Source organism: Talpa occidentalis, unplaced genomic scaffold (genome assembly GCF_014898055.3).
Source record: "Talpa occidentalis isolate TD23 unplaced genomic scaffold, MPIMG_talOcc4v2.1 talOcc4.8, whole genome shotgun sequence".
Classification (NCBI taxonomy): Eukaryota; Metazoa; Chordata; class Mammalia; order Eulipotyphla; family Talpidae; genus Talpa; species Talpa occidentalis.
The window spans coordinates 33,904,380-33,922,260 of record NW_023605194.1 but is presented as its reverse complement, the minus strand read 5'-3'; the positions used below and the strand labels follow the sequence as shown (position 1 = coordinate 33,922,260).

Sequence of the window (17,881 nt, the reverse complement as noted above, 5' to 3'; positions counted from 1 at the left end):
ATTGATTGGAAACACTATATATGATTGTAGAGGCATAGGTTTTACACCTCTTCAGATGGGTGTTACCACACTACATCTACATCCAAGGCACCATAATTCTCCACTGGCCCCTTTCTCATTTTATCCCCCAACCTAGTAGCCTTAATTCTACCATCATACTTATAGAATTTTGTTTTTAGTTCTGTCCATTCCTTTATTTTATTTCCCTAAATTCCACATGAGTGAAATCATCTGCTATTTGTCTATCTCCTTATGGCATTTTGTTTAGCATAATTCCTTCCATTTCCATCTATATTGTCTCAAGTGACAGAATTTCATGTGTTTTTTTTTATACTTGAGTATCCATTGTGTATAAATACCTATTCCTCTTAATGCACTCATCTATCTTTGGTGACTTAGGGTATTTCCATGACCTGGCTATTGTAAATAGTGCTGCAATGACATAGTTGTGTATTACACCTTAATTAGTGTTTTTGCATTCCTCTATGTTTTTATGTTTACTTTTCCACTTTGTTCCACTTTATTGTGTCTGTTATTAAGCTCATATAATTGACTTAGTTTCTTTCACCAATACAAGAGAATTTAATTTTTTTTACAATGGTGATAACTGATATTTTTATTGTACATTTGTGCTCTTTTTTATACTTTCTACTTTTAGACTTTGTTACTCCCTATTCCTAGATTGGTCTATATCACACAATTTCTTTATGCTCTTTTAACTCAGTGACTTGAATCTTACACATACTGATTATACTAAGTAAAGTTACCTTTATTTTTTATTTATTTATTATTTTATTTATACAAGCACTGGGTACAGTCAGAAGCGCGGGAGGGTGAGAGAATTCACAGAGCCAGAGCAGGGAGCAGAGCAGGCAGAAGGACCGAAGTACACTGCTGAGGGGAGCAGCAGGTGGCAGGAGAGGTCTGCGCGCCATGTGGGACCTTCCTCGGAGGCTGGGGAACAGCCGGGATCGAACTGGCGCTACAGAAGCTGCGGGCAGCTTTGCAACCCAGCGCTCAACTGCTGCGCCACGGGGGGAGCCCCAAGTTACCTTTATTTTAAGAAGCAAACATGAAATTCATTTTACTATTGCTTTAAGAAAGACCAATACTGACTTATTTTGGTATATAATATAATTATCATATCATAAAAGAGTTGCTATTTCCTTCCTCTCCTTAACCCCCAGTTTTTAATAAGGTGTGATTTAAAACCTGTATTATTATTGTTCATAATAATGCTTATACTGTATAGTCAGCTATATTAGTCATATTCATAATTAAATTTTATAAGTATTGATTTTCCCATTTTGTGATTCTTCATTATTTTTTAGTACTTTAATTTCTCATCTATAAGTATTTTTCAAATGTTCAAAACATCTAGTTACTATATTTCTGGCAGCATTTGCAGGTGTGATAGATTCCTCATTATTTATTTTTAATCTTGACTGGATATAGCTCGAAAGACCATCTTGTCCAACTGACTTTTATTTTGCAAATATATTCAATATCCTTTAAACTAATTAATTTCATCATTACCTCTAAGAATTGTAATTTTATGATGTTTATAATGTCATATAACTCATTACTAATTTAATTGTCTTCAAGCTGTCAGGGCTTTTTATCTGCATCTACCACACAGATACAACCTGTTTTCTGTTCCCATTCCTACCTCTTCCAATCTATCTCACTCTATTTTTTTAAATGTTAATATTATTACGCTATTTTCCTGTCCAGATAAGGTTTTTTTAATTGCTTTGTCATTTCCCACAGGATAAATGATGATTTCAACATTTCTCCTATTTGTACATTACGAAATGGGAGAACAGCTGCGGAAAACCATAAAAATGAATTGTACTAGCTTTGACTTTGTGTTTTCTTTTCTTTCCTTTTTTAAAAATTTGGTTCTTACAGGCAGAGGTTATTAAACTAAAGAACACTGATTCTGTAATAAGCAAGCTTCTCCCCCACATATGCAGTAGTGGCATTGTAATGTTATAGGAAGAACATTGGTTATGTTCAAAGCAGATTAAAAAAAAAGAGAGAGGTTCTTTTTCCCAACATTTGTTGAGAAATTCCAATTTGCTTACTCTAAGATTGTATCAAGTTTTGTCAACAAAGGAGATTCTTAGACTGGATCTAATGGACAAACATGATATTTGTGTTTTTATGACAACAAAAGGTCCAATCTTGGACACAGGCACTTCTCTTTGACCTCATAGCAAAAGCATCAATGATGAGCAACCACACAGCATATGAATGAGTCTAACAACATCCTCCATTTGTTTGGTAGGCAAATGTTTGAGCATTTGGGCACCTCCATGATTTGCAGAAAACTTGTGATATATTGCTACAGAAACTCCATTGCCAGGCTGGGTCACCCAAGTTCATGCCTCACAGGGATCCAGAAAGAGAAAGCATGTGCTTCAGCATCTGGAAGACACATTTCTAATGTGCACTCATGTCTCAAGGAAATTGATCAAGTTCAAAACAGTACAGACGACATTTTATAAAGTCTACTGAATGTAGTCACAAGAGACAAATCAGTAAGCAGACAGCCTTGAAAAAGTTGTGCCTGGCACAAGTCAGTTCTCCAATGTAGTTGGAAGTTTGCTAGTATAAAGAATGGAAGACACGGAATTTGAGAATTACAGATTTAACTAAGTCAGAAATATGACTCAATGGATTTTATTGGGTCATAAGCAAAGATGTTTGCATTTTTCTAGTGTATAGGCAGCTGATAAAAAATTCCCCCTGGATTCATATCCCTTAAAGTCACATTTTCTATCTCTGTAAGTCACCCTCCTGTATAAACTTGACATGCTTAATTGTCCACAGAACACATTTATGACAAGTGGGCTAATTAGGTATTTGTCGGCTTTTACCACAAAGTTATTACTTTAAATTTGAGATTGGATTAGAGTTTACTTTTCCAAATCAGAAAGATTGGCCATAGTGATTCTAAAGAAGCACTTAGACTCAAATTTTGTGTCTCATAAAACTAATTCTAGAAGTGTTTTCAAAATTTTATTCACTCTAATATTAGTATCCTTTGTTGTAAGAGCTATTTAGCCTATTAGATTGCTCAATTCAGAGAAAAGAAATAAGGAAATGTAGAAAATAGAATTTTTAAAATCTAAATTATTTCTTCCAAATTTTAGGAATATTTTTGTTACTTTGCAGGGTAGAAGCAGAAAAAATAAAGCCTAAAAAATCTTACTGCATATCCCAGGAAAAGCTCTTAAATTGGCTTATTGTTACAGGAATTTAGGGGAAGTTTACTGTACATATTAATACAGTTCATGGGAAAATAGAGAAAGAAGAAAGAAAGAATGAGTTGATAGAAATTTGTAGTACAATAATTTTAAAGAAAGTATGGCTTGAAAGCCTAAAAAGGAGAGCCCAAATAAAAAGAGACCAGAGCAAAAAATGAAGCGATTCACTTGGTTAGTTAATATTTCATTCTTCTTTACATGATTTATATTAATATTTCCTAAACCAAACTATAAGTGGAATTTAATTTTGACTGGTGAGACAAGAAATGAAGGGAGAAAGGAAAAGAAAAAAAGAACAGTTACTGATACAGAGAAAGGGAAATGGAAAATCAGTTGGGCTGAGAGGATAAACACGTACCTCTCAAGGTCATAGCCAGTATTTATGCTCTAAATCAGGGATCCAAAATGCTTCTGCCAACTTCAACTTAAGTATCTCCTACTTATGAAAGTGTGCTTTATATTGCGTTGTTGTTACTAAAGCACTATATTAGTACTTGTTTTCCATAGCTAAAAAGAGTATTTTTGCTTTTATGACCAAAGGTGAAGAGTGCAAATAGCATATTTGGGTTGCAGCAGACATACTAAAGGCAGCTTGCACCCCAGCAGCAGCAAGAACACTGCCAATGCCAAGTTCTTTCCCTGGGAACTTCTTTGTATATGTTGTGCACTTCTTAGCTCATTCCTGCTTTTACTGTATGGGTAAGTTTTTTTAGGTTTAATGTGTTACTTGCTATAATTTTTGGGTTATTTGGGTTTGGAAATGCTGGAAATTTTTTCCATGTAAGCTGATGGTATTTGCTTCTTTGCTTTGTGCCATTGCATTCTATCAAGTTCTTTAGGGAAGCTGAACTTCTGGCTAGTAGAGGAAACCTGTACTCTCTGAGCTCTCCACTTCTCTTTGTTCAAGATACATCATATTTTACTAAAGGTGTTTCACTGAAGTAAGCCAAATATATTTAAAGGACTGTAAAAAGCTGTATAAATTGGTCCAAATACCCCTAGAGGCTAGGGGTAAGGAGCAAAGGGAGGAGAGGGCTCGATGCACTGTGGGTGAAGGTTTATGGGTGATTGGTGATGGGTGTGATGTGGTGACATACATCTGAAGAGATGTGAACCTGTGAGTCTGAATAATATAGCATTATCAACCTTGTTTTCCTCAATAATTTTTAAAAACTGGAAAAAAAAATCTATGTTAGGTCTTCAAGATCTCAGTTTTGAGAGCACACAATTCAACCCACAGCATAAATTTTGATGATCTCACTGATAATTGTACAGACAACAAAGCAATTGTTTGTTCAAGCTTTGATTTTTACCTGAATATGTATAAAAATTTCTAAATGCTAATTGCTATATATAATATATATGTGTGTGTGCATATATATATGTATTATATATATATATCTTGAAAGATTTTTATGTGTTGTTGAAGAGAAATGCCTAAAATTTATTGAGTCTTTAAAAATGCTCCTTAGCTAGTTATCTGTCAACATGCTTTGGCAATAAGATTTGTAAAAAAAAAAGTCTATTTTTTTTTTCCTTTATGGTGTCTGTTTCTGTGTCACTAAATCATTTGCTTTATATCCTCACTGATTAGAAAGCATTTGAGATGAGCAAGGCAGAACTTGATATAGCATTTGGTATGGAAATTCTCACGTAGGCCTGCTAAGTTGATTGCCTCGTCACCATGGCAACACTCATTGGTCAGTACAGCCAGGTAATGAGATGACTTAGTTCAATTAGGATTTAAAATATTCTTCTACCACTGTGTATGCAATTTACAAAATCATTTGTCTAAAAATAGGTTATGCTCTCTTGAACTCATCTTTTAAGATAGTCTGTGTTCGATAGCATGCACACACAAAGTTAAGTGAATAGATCCATCTATCTCTAGGCACTTCCATTTATTTTGTCCTTGAATAAGCATATTGCTTAAATATGTCTCTGGAAAAAAAAACACCACACAGTTTATTTAAATAGAATAGAAGAATACTGTGTTTTGATTAAATGTGATTTAGGAAATAGTTACAATATTTATACATAACCATTTGGTCTTCAGTTTTATTGAGCAGAAACTGGGTTCAGATGAGACATAAAACCTTTGAGGTTGGGGGTAATAGTATCAAAGTGAGAAAGCATACTTCAATAAGTAAAGGTATAGCCTCACATTGTGACAAATGTCTGTGAACAATGAACTTAATGCTGATCACTTAATTTCCATTCCCATTTTTCATCTATTTCAAACCTGAGGCTTTCTTCCAGACCCCATTATTTCTTTATTCTCCTACCAAAGCACAATTTATCTTCCACTTAATTAAAAAAAACAAAGGTCACCTGCCATGTATTTTTATAAACATAAACAACTGTTTTACTTCCTTATCTGTCTTTCCATATCTGCCTCTTTTTATCAATCACAAGTGGGTCCAATTGCTGATGCACAATGAAAAGACTAGATACTGATCAAATAATCCCCTCCGCAGACTGAAAAGACTTTATTTGCAGGGTGGTCAAGCAAATTGATAGTAGCAAGGCTCAAATCTACCAGCTCCAATGTTCTCAAGCAGGATATATATTTATTGCAGGAGTAGGCTTGGATGATAGTGGACTTAGAAAATGATTGGTGAAGAGATTAGGGAAGTTTCAGGAGGCCTTTGGGTAGCTGCATCTGTTCTTCATGCCTCTTCATAGGTCACATGTGGGACTTTAGGGGGTTCACTGTGTTAAAAAGTGTAGATTTGTGAATGTGTGATGCCAAGAGTTCACTATTGGTTAATCCTAGTTCTCCAATGTATCAATAGCATGTGATGCTCTGCTAACTGGAGGTCAGTGTTGCAAACAGACCAAATCTGGTTTCAGCTGGTCTGGTGTTCCCCTGGCCAAGATGTAACAAGAATAACAGGAAGTTTCTGGTTATCAGTTTAGCTTTCATCTTCTCTCATGTATTTCTAATTTCTTCCCCTTTTCTCCTGAATTTTTTTTCTAGTGAAGATGGATGTGCAAGTTTGTCACATTTCAAAACCACAAAAAGAACATAAAATGATCTTGCCTTCTAATTTTATTTGGTTTCTACCTTCAGAACTAAGCCTTGTTGAAAGAATTGTTATTAATATTTTCTCAATTACTTTTCACACTCCAGTCTGCTGAAATTGTCTACTGCCCATTCATTGTACTGGAATTGCTTTTGGTGAAATCAACAACATTTAAGGAGGCATATGTTATGCCAGCTATTAGCAGTTTTGTGACACCAATACTGAATAAGAGATGTCCTTGTCCTCAAGATATTTGCAAATCATAGATCTGATGCATCTTTCAAACACTATTCAATGAGGAATATATTCTTAACTTTTGAAATTTCTAGATTTGTCTTTCTTAACCCATAGAAGCAGCTTCATGGAAATGCCTTCCCTTCATATTATACTGCCCCCTACAAATAGTATCTCATCAGATCCCTACCCTTTCTTTTTTCTACCAATCTTCAGGTACCTCTGATTTTGCTTTCAATTTCCTTTGACCACAAACCTCTGCCTTTCAGGGTCCTGCTAATTTCTTTGATTCTCTATACCATTTTCCATAGAGGCTGTACCAACTTACATTCCTACCCTCAGTGGATGAGTGTTCCTTTTCCCACGTCCTCAAAACACTTTTTGATATTGGCCCTCCCAATCTTTTTGATATTGGCCCTCCTCACAGGCATGGAATGATATCTCATTGTGGTTTCCATTTTTGTTTCCCTTTTAAGTGACTGCTGAGCATTTTTTATGTGCTGATAGGTTATCTGTATATCTTCTTTATTTTTTTTTTAAGATTTATTTTTTTTTATTTATTTTTTTTTTTAAATATTAATTTATTTATTTATTACCCCCATACAATTGCAAACGCCCCATTCTGACCCCATCCTTCCCCTCCCGCCCCCCCACCCCCCAAAAAGTGTCTCTGGTTCATAGTTTTTTGTTGATTTTGATTTTCACTTTCTTATATTCATTTCCTGGTCCCTTATTTAAGTTTTCTAGATTCCTGCTATGAGTGAGACCATCCGGTATTTTTCTTTTTCTTTTGGCTTATTTCGCTGAGCATGATCCCTTCCAGTCCATCCATGTTGCTGCAAATTGCATGTGTTTATCTTTTTTGAATGCTGAGTAATATTCCATGGTATATATGTACCACATCTTCTTGATCCAGTCATCTATTTTTGGGCATTTGGGTTGTTTCCAAAGCTTAGCTATGTAAACAGTGCTGCTAAAACATAGGAGTGCAGTGCTCTTTGGAATTGATGTTTCTGTGTCCTTTGGGTAAATACCTAGGAGTGGAATTGCTGATCATATGGAAGCTCTATGTTAGTAGGTCCAGAAATCTCCACACAGCTCTCCATAGTGGTTGGACCAGTTTGCACTCCCACCAACAGTGCAGAAGAGTTCTTTTTCTCCACACCCTCGCAACATTTGTTTGTTGCTAGTTTTTTTTAATATGTGCCATTCTCACTGGTGTGAGATGGTATCTCATGGTAGTTTTGATTTGCATTTCCTGATACAAGTGATGTTGAACATTTTTTCATATGTCTGTTGGCCATTTCATTCCTCTTCAGAGAAGTTCTTTTTAGCTCTTCTGCCCATTTTTGACTGGATTATTTTCTTTGTTGTTTGCTGAGTCTCATCAGCTCTTTGCAGATTTTTGTGATCAGTCCTTTATCATTAGTGTTGGGTGCAAAATGTTCTCCCAGTGGTGGGGTTTCTCTTTGTTTTTGTTATTGTCTCTTTTGCTGTGCAGAAGCTCTTTAATTGATGTAGTCCCAGCTGTTTATCTTCTCTTCATATCACTGCTTTGGGTGATGTGTCTGTAAAGATGTCTTTGATGTGCAAATCCCGTAGTGTTTCGCCTATATTCCTTCTATGTATTTTATGGTTTCAGGTCTTATGTCTAGTTCTTTATCCATTTTGAGTTGATTTTTGTGTATGGTGTGAGGTAGTGGTCAAGCTTCATTCTTTTGCATGTAGCGACCCAGTTTTCCCAGCACCATTTATTGAACAAACTTTCTTTGCTCCAATGCATAGTCTTTGCTCCTTTGTCAAAGATTAGTTGACCATAAATCTGTGGGTTATTTCTGGATTTTCTATTCGATTCCATTGGTCTGTATGTCTGTTCTTGTTCCAATACCATGCAGTTTTGATGATTATGGCTTTGTAGTATAGTTTGAAGTCTGGGAGTGTGATGCCTCCATTTCCTTCTTTTTTTTTCAGTAGAGCTTGGCTATTCGGGTTTTTGGTGATTCCATATGAATTTCATCAATAATTGTTCTATTTCTTTGAAGAATGCCATTGAGATTTTGATTGGAATAGCATTGAATCTGTATATTGCTTTGGTAGGATGGCCATTTAATAATGTTTATTCTTCCAATCCATGAGCAGGGGATGTCTTTCCATTTCTTTGTGTCTTCTTCTATTCTTTAACAGTGTTTATAGTTTTCTTTGTATAGGTCCTTTACCTCTTTGTTAGATTTATCCCAAATATTTGATTTTTTTGTTTCGATAATAAAAGGGGTGGTTTTTTTGATTTCTTCTTCTTCAGATTTATTGTTTGTGTATAGGAAGGCTACTGACTTTTGCGTGTTGATTTGTATCCTGCCACTTTACTGAATTGATTGATGAGTTGAATTAGTTTTTCTGTGGAGATTTTGGGTTCTCTATGTATATTATCATATCATCTGCAAATAGTGATAGTTTGACTTCTTCTTTTCCTATTTGGATCCTTGGATGTCTTTCTCTTGTCTTATTGCTCTGGCTAGGACTTCCAGTATTATATTGAAAAGCAGTGGTGAGAGTGGACATCCTTGTCTTGTTCCAGATCTTAATGGAATTGCTTTCAGCTTTTCACCATTGAGAATGATACTGGCTGTTGGCTTGTCATAGATGGCCTTTATGATGTTGAGGTATGTTCCTTGTATCCAAGAAATTCAAGGGTTTTATCATGAATGGGTGTTGCACTTTGTCGAAAGCTTTCTCAGCATCTATTGATATTATCATATGGTTTTTTATTTCTTTTTGTTGATGTGTTGGATAACGTTGATTGATTTTCGGATGTTAAACCATCCTTGTGCCCCTGGAATGAATCCAACTTGGTCGTGGTGAATTATCTTATGGATACATTGTTGGATTCTGATAGCTAAAATTTTATTGAGGATTTTTGCATCAGTGTTCATTAGGGAGATTGGCCTATAGTTTTCCTTTTTTGTATTGTCCTTATTCGGTTTTGGTATTAGTGTAATATTGGCTTCATAGAAACGTGTTTGGTATTGTCCCTTCCTTCTCAATTTTTTGGAAGAGTTTGTGAAGGATAGGCACTAATTCGTCTCTGAATGGTTTGGTATTCATTTGTAAATCCATCAGGTCCTGGGCTTTTGTTTTGGGGAGGTTTTTAATTACCATTTCAATTTCGCTGCTTGTAATTGGTCTGTTTAGGTGTTCTATTTCTTCTTTATCTAGCTTTGGTGATTGTAGAGTTGTAGGAATTTGTCCATCTCTCTAGATTGTTGAACTTGTTTCCATATAACTGTTCATAGTAGTTACTGATTATTCTTTTGATTTCTGCTGTGTCCGTTGTGATTTCTCCTCTTTCATTTATGATTCTGTGTATTTGTGCTTTCTCCCTTTTTCCTTTGTGAGCCTGGCTAGGGGTTTGTCTATTTTATTGATTTTTTCAAAGAACCAGCTCTTGTTTCATTGATCTTTTGGATTGTTTTTTTAGTTTCAATTTCATTTATTTCTGCTTTGGTTTTTATTATTTCTTTTCTTCTACTGGTTCTGGGGTTTTTTTGTTTTCTTTTTCTAGATCTTTGAGCTTCGAGATTAGGTTGTTTCTTTGAGTTCTTTCTTGTTTTTGATGTGAGCTTCTATTGCTATAATTTTCCTCTTATTACTGCTTTTGCTGCATCCCATACATTTAGGATATTGGTCCTCCTTGTCATTCAATTCAAAGAATTTTTTAATTTCTTCTTTGATTCCTCGTTAGTCCAGTGGTCTTCCAGTAGTGTGGCTTTTAATCTCCATGAGGTAGGATAGTTCCTTGCCTTCTTTTTATGATTTATTTCTAGTTTGATGCCTTCGTGGTCAGAAAAGATGGTTGGTATGATTTCAATCTTGGTTGTATCTGTTGATGTTTGTCTTGTGCCCCAGTATGTGATCGATCCTGGAGAATGATCCGTGTGCGCTTGAGAAAAATGTGTACTCCGTTTTTTTTGGGTTTAGTGTTCTATAGATGTCTGTTAAGCCCAAATGCTCTAGGTCCTTATTTAGAGCTTTAGTTTCTTTACTTATTTTTGTCTTGTTGATCTATCCATTGTTGATAGTGTGTGTTGAAGTCTCCCACTACATATGTGTTTCTCTGATGTCTGTTTCAGAGAGGACAACAGTTGTCTGATATATTTTGGTGCTCTTTCGTTTGGTGAGTAATGTTAATGAGTGTTATTCTTCTTGAAGTATTGTCCCCTTAATCATAATGTAGTGACCATTGGGGTCTCTTTTTATTTTTTTGAGTTTGAAGTCTGTTTTATCTGATATAAGTATAGCTGTTCCTGCTTTCTTTTTTGGCCCATTTGCTTGTAGGATTGTTTTCCATCCTTTGACTTTGAGCCTATTTTATCTTTTGTAGCTAAATGTGTTTCCTGGAGACAGCAAAAGGTTGGGTTTTGTTTCTTAATCCAGGCTGCAACTCTGTGTCTTTTTATTGAAGAGTTTAGTCCATTACATTTAGAGTTAATATTGATATGTTAGCATCTGTATTTGCCATTATGTTTGTCTTTCCTTTGATTTTATTTATTTATCTTTTTAATAACTTTTTTTTTTTTTGGTCTTCTTTCGTTGTTATTCGTCCCTCTGAGGTTCTGGCTTTAGGATTCCTTGTAGTATTTTTGGAGTGGGGTTTAGTCGCAATGAAATTCCGGAGTTTCTCTTTGTCTGGGAAGGTCATATTCTTTCTTCATGGAGGAAAGAGAGCTTTGCGGGATAGAGTATTCTTGGTTGGCATCTGTTTTCTTGGAGTCTGTTGACTATGTCCCTCCACTCTCTCCTTGCCCGTAGTGTTTCTTCAGAGAAGTCTGATGTCAGCCTGATTGGTTTTCCTTTGAATGTTATCTGTTTCTTCCCTCTTGTCAGCTTCATTATTTTTTCCTTGTCCTGGATTCTTGGGAGCTTACTATTATGTGTCTTGCTTGGTTTTCCTTTCGTCGTGGAAGTTTGGTGTTCTTCTTGCTTCTTGTATATCAATTTTCAGCTCCTTCTTCTCATTTGGGAAGTTCTCTTCAATTATATCCATGAATATTTCTCTGTTCCTACATCTCTCTCCTCTCCTTCTGGAATTCCTATAACTCTTATATTTCCTTTCCTCATGGAGTCAGATAGTTCCCGAAGTCTTCTTCATTCTCTTTTCCTTCGTACTTCTCTTTCCTTTTCTGTTTTGGTTCTTTTTATTTCTGTGTCTTCAAGATTACTTATTCGTTCTTCCATTTCATCTATTCTGCTTTCATTGCTTTTCCCAGAGTTCTTTAGTTCCTCCATTAATTCTTTGATCTCCTGCATTTCTCTTACTTCCCTCTTTAGGGACTCAATTTCCTTCTTCTGATCTATCACTTTTTTAATCATGGCAATTTTAAATTCTCTTTCTGGAAGGCCAGAAGTTCTTCCAAGTTGCTGTCGTTGCAATCTGGGGAGTGGTTTTCTTTTTGTGGTGTGCTTCTTTCCTGAGGAGTTTTTAGGTTGCGTGTGGTTCTTCTACTCCCTACTGTCTGTTTTCTAATTTGTCGTAGCGTTGGGACACTGTGTTGCTCGGACTGACTGACATCTTGGGTGAACTCTCCGCTCCCCTGGCTCTTCCAGGAGCCATCTCTGTCTTCTGGGGGAGCTTTCTGCTGGTTTTAGGCAGTTTTTACTGAAGAAATGTCCCTGTTCTCAAATGGCGAAGCGGGATGCAGTCCCTGCGCCTCCGGTTTCAGGCACACTCTTCTGCGCACCCGGTCTGCCCCGGACGGGGTGCCTGCTCCCTCTGTGGGCTCAGACTGCTGGTCGGAAGGGGCCTGGCGTGGAATAACTTCCCGGCTGGCCACTGGGTCCTCCAGAAACCTTCTGCCCTTTTTCAAGCCGACTTAAGAGATGTCCTGTTTTATAGGGTTTAGTGACTTTTTTCCTGGTCGCTAGGTGGCGCCAGAGATCTCTCCTATTGTCCTTGGGGGGCTGTTTTTCGCCTCCCCCCACCCCGGGACAGAGAACAGAGCGGGAATGGTAGGGTACACCTCAACAGCTTTGGGGTGCTGTGTCTGCCTTGTGCCCCACCGTCGTGGAGAAACCACGCCCCGAATTTTCGTGCCCCGGGTCTCAGTTCAAAGCCCTCAGGTCCAGGACGCGGGCTGTAGCCCAGTTCAGTGGCGCGAATGGCGCCTTTGCACTGCTCCCGTGCCTGGGCGCCTGGTTCCTGCTTACTCAGGGAGGGACCTTCACCTCAGTGAGGACCTCCGTGCGTCTCCCCGCAAGCCTAGGTCGCAGGCGCGGGGACCTGGGCAGCCGCGATCCCGGTCTGCACTTGCTTTTCAAGTGCGCCAGGCGCGCCGCGTTTCCCGCGCAGGGCTTACCGGCAGCCCGGGCTGTGTGCGGTCTCCCGGGGTCTTTGTTCTTCTTAATGGCGCCCGGAGCCGTTCGCTCACCGCCGCGGCGGATCCTGCAGGGTTCACCTCAGCTCCCGTTCACGGGTGTGGTGGCTGCAATAGTTCCTTTCCGCTCACAGTCCCGCTTGCTGCGTCGTTTGTTCTTGTTGTTGTTTTGGTTTGTTGTTTCCTCCTCTCTGCCGGTCGGAGAGTGCCTTTTTTTAAGATTTATTTATTTATTTATACAAGCACTGGGTACAGTCAGAAGCACGGAGGGTGAGAGAATTCACCAGAGCCAGAGTGGAGAACAGAACAGGCAGACTGACGAAGTACACTGCTGAGGGGAGCAGCGGGCGGCAGGAGAGGTCTGTGCGCCATGTGGGACCCTCGCCCGGTGGCCGGGATCGAACCGGCACTGCAGAGGCTGTGGGCAGCTACACAGCAGAGTGCTCAACCGCTGCACCCACCAGGGAGGCCCGGTTATCTGTATATCTTCTTTGGAGAAGTTTCTATTTAGGTCTTTTGCCCATTTTTTAAAAAGATTTATTTATTTATGCATACAAGGACTGGGGTAGAGGCCAGAGGTGTGTGTGTGGGGGGGGGGTGCGGGGGTCAGTGAGATGACTCACCAAGACAGAGCGGGAACAGAACAGGCAGATGGACCAAAAACACTGCTGAGGGGAGCAGCAGGTAAGTCAGGAGAGGTCTGCTGCACCATGTGGGTAACTCCCTGGCTGGGGATCGAACTCATGCTGCAGTGGCTGTGAATAGCTTCATAGGTTGCATCTTAACACTTTGCACCACCAGGGAGGCCCATTTGTCCATTATTTGATTGGTTTTTCTTTCTTTTGTGATTGAGCTGTGTGAGTTCTTTATATATTTTTGGAAATTAACCCTTTGTACAAGCCACATGTTCTGTGCTAATATCTCTTACTTGTCCTTACTTTGCTTTTTTGTTTCTGTGATGATTTCTTTCATAGTACAGAAGCGTTTCAGTTTGATGTAGTCCCATTTGTTAATTTTGCTTGTTTCTCTTGCTATTGGATTCCAGTCTTCAAATACTTCTGTACAGTTAATGTGTAGGAATATGATTCCTATTATTTTGTTTTAGGTGTTTTGTGGTTTCAAGTCTTGTATCCAAGTCTAATATTGAGTTAATTGTTGTGTATGCAGTTAAGTAATGATCTAATTTCATTTTTTCTCCCCATGTCACTGCAGGTTCCTAATACCACTTGTTAAAGAGACTTTTCCTTTCTCCATTGCATGGTGATGACTCCTTTATCAAAGATAAGCTGTCCATATTTGTGTGGATTTAATTCAGGGCTCTTAAGTCTATTGCACTGGTCTATGTTTCTGTTAATGTTCTACTACTAACTACTTTGGTACTATCTCTGTAGTATAGTTCAAAGACAGAGATTGTGATGCCACTATTTTTCTTCTCTTCTCTCAGGATGACTTTGGCAATTTAAGATCTTTTTTGGTCACAAATTTATGCTTATTTGTTCTATTTTATTGAAGAATATCATTGAGATTTTGATAAATATGTTGAATCTGTATATTTTCATAGGTTATATGGCCATTTTAACAATGACTTCCTCCAATCTATGAACACAAGCTAGCTTTCCATTCTATGTGTCTTATTATTATTATTACTTTACATTAAAGCCTTATAGTTTTCATTGTATAGATCCTTCATCTCCTTTGTTAAGTTTTCTCCCAGGTATTTTGTCATTTTTTGATGTGACTGTAAATGGGACTGTTTCTTAATTTCTCTTTCCTATTATTCATTGCTTATATATGGAAACACAACAGAATTTTATGTATTGATTTTATATCTGCCACTTTACTCTATTCATTTATTATTTCTAGTTATTTTCAGGTGGTGTCTTTTGTATTTTCTGTATATATTCTGAATTCATCTGTGAATAGTGATCATTTCATTTTTCCCCATTTTGGAATCCTTTTATGTCTTTTTCTTGTCTAATTGCTTTTATTTATTTATTTATTTATTTATTTGTTTGTTTATATTTTATTTATTGTTAAAGATTTATTTATTCAAACACTGGGTACAGTCAGAAGCACGGGAGGTGAGAGAATTCACCAGAGCCAGAGGGGAAAGCAGAGCAGGCAGACCAACAAAGTACACTGCTGAGGGGAGCAGTGGGTGGCAGGTTCCATCCCTGGCCTCCAGCAAGGGTCCCACATGGCATGACAGAACTCTCCTGCCCAACCCGCTGCTCCTCTCAGCAGTGTATTTCGTCAGTCTGTCTGTCTGTTCTCTGCTCTGGCTCTTGGTGAATTCTCTCACCCTCCCATGCTTCTGACTGTACCCAGTGCTTGTATAAATAAATAAATTAATTTTAAAAAAATATTTCCAATACTATGCTGAAAAGTAGTGAACATCTTTGTCTTGTTCCTGATCTATGGGAAATATTTTCAGTATTTCACATTTCAGTGTGATGTTGACTGTGGGTTTGTTACATATGGCCTTTATTGTATTAAGATATGTTTCCTTTAGTCCCGTTTTATTGAACATTTTTATCACAAAACGGTGTTAAATCTTATTGAATGCCTTTTCAGGATTTATTAAAATGATCATGTGATTTTATCTTTCTTTGTGTTGATGTGAATGATAGTGATTTAGTTGCCTATATTAAACCAAACTTGCCTGCCTGGAATGAATCCCAGTTGGTCATGTGAATGATTCTTAACATATTTCTGAATTTGATGTGCCAGGATTTTGTGGCAGATTTTTACAACTGTTTTCATTAGAGATATCAATTTATAGTTTTCTTTTCTGGATGTACTTGTTTTGGTTTTCGAAAAGGCCAAGGTAATATTGGCCTTGTGAAAGTTTTTTGAGAGCTTTCTTCCTTCTTCAAATTTTTTGAAAAGTTGAGAAGGACAGGTATTAGATCTTTAAAGGTTTGTAGAATTTACTAAGGACACTATCTGGTTCTGTGATTTTGTTCCTAGGTGATTTTTTTTATTACTTTTAAAAAATCTCTGCTTGTGATTGGTCTACTTCAGCTGTATATTTTGTCCTGGTTCAATTTTGGAAGGTTGTATGATATTTTTTTATTTCTGTGTGTCTGTTGTGATTTTTTTCCTCCTTCATTCTTTTTATTTGAATTTTCTCTTTTTTCCTTAGTGAGTATAGCCTTACCGATAAAATTTTATTTATCTTTTCAAAGAATCAACTCTTGGTTTCATTGATATTTTGTGTTTTCCTTTTGTTTCTTACATTGCTTATTTTCTTCTGCCTAGTGAATTTTAGGTTTTATTTGCTCTTCTTTCTCTAGTTGCTTCAGATGTAAAGTTGGAATATTTATTTGGATTTTCATGTTAATTGATGTTGGCCTATATGCTATGTAGTTTTCTCTTAATACTGCTTCTAGTCCATCCCAAAGGATCTGGTATCTTGTTTCTTCATTTTCATTGGTACTCATCCAGATTATTCTATTTCTCCTTTGATCTTATTGACTCAGGAGTTATTCAAAAGTATGTTTCTTAGCTTCAAAAATGTCTGAAGTTTTTTTCCCAGGTTCCTTTCGTGGTGGTTCTTAATGTGTAATACCACTGTGATCAGAAAAGATGCCTAATAAAATTTCAATTTAGATATATATTTGATTCAAGTTTTGCAATATAGCATATGATCTGAGAAAGCTCCATGTTCCAAGTTCCAAGTTACTTGAAAAGAATGTGTGTATTCATTTCTTTTGAATTGGAAAGCTCGGTCTATGTCTATCAAGTCGTTCTTATCCATAGCTGCATTTTAGGCCATTATTTTCTTGTTTACTTCTGCTTGGATGATGTATCATGTAAATGGTATGTTGAGGTCTCCTACTATCATTGTGTTGCTTTAATTCTATTAGTAGTTGTTTTGTATATTTGGCTGCAACTATGTTAGGTATGTAAATATGGCCAACAGTTATATCTTCCTGATGAATTATCCCATTGATCATTATACAGTGACTGTCTATGTCACTAATTATATATTTTGACTGAAAGTCTAATTTGTCATCTATGAGAATTGCAGTCCCTGCATTTTTCTGTTATTGGCTTAAAATCCCTTGCTTCAGTTTCTATGCTTGTCTTTAAAGTGAATTTCTAGTATGCCTAATACACATGGATCAAGCTTTGTCATTTACCATTCACCCCGTGTCTTTTAATTGGTGAGTTTACTATTAATTTTTAAGGGGGTTATTGATATATATGAAGTTTATTAACTGACATTCACTCATTTTTGGGTTTTTTATCTTTCTGTATTTCTCTTTTCCTATGTACTCTGTCTGCTTTTCATTTGGATGCTCTTCCTGGTGAGTTTCCTGTTTCCTTATTTTTCTTAGTCCTCTCTCTTTCATCAGTTTTTGGTTGCCATTAGGGTTGTATCAAACTTTCTATATTTAAAATAGTCTTTGTGCTGGTATGTGCTCATAGTCATTTGACTATGAAGATTGTGTACTTTGCTTCCTTCCTTTTAATGATTTGTGTATATGTTTTTCTTATTTTGATTCTGATTCTGCTTTACTCTTTGTCAATTTGCTCAATTTTGGTGTACTTTCCCTTTTTCTTTTTATGTAGAACCACTTTCAACATTTCTTATAGGACAACTCTGTTAGTAGTAAAATTCTGTTATTCCTCCCCTCCCTTCTCCTTGCCCTTCTCTCTCTCTCTGTCTCCTTCACTGTCTTTAGTGAGAACACTTTTTCATTCTAGATCTTTTCCTAAGATCTGTACCTCCTTTCTGTTTTGATTGAACTACTAGGACCTCATTTCACTTCTTTAAATTTGTTATTCTGCAGCACTCCCACGCCCACCTGTGACTATGCAGGTGCCTCTTCACCACCTCTCTCCCTCAGCAGGGCAGCAGCCTTCCTGCCTGCCCGTGACCTGTCAAGGCTGCCCCCTGCAACCATGCAGGCCTCTTTTAGCAAACCTGTCCCTTCTTGGGCAGCTCTTCCCGCCTGCTTGTGTCTACACAAGT

General features: G+C 37.2%; 1 protein-coding gene across 1 annotated transcript in view; it reads right to left on the bottom strand.

Annotated features, from left to right (window-relative positions):
- The window catches only part of LRIT1 (leucine rich repeat, Ig-like and transmembrane domains 1), a 26,827-nt gene that overhangs the window by 2,340 nt on the left and 6,606 nt on the right, over positions 1-17,881 (bottom strand).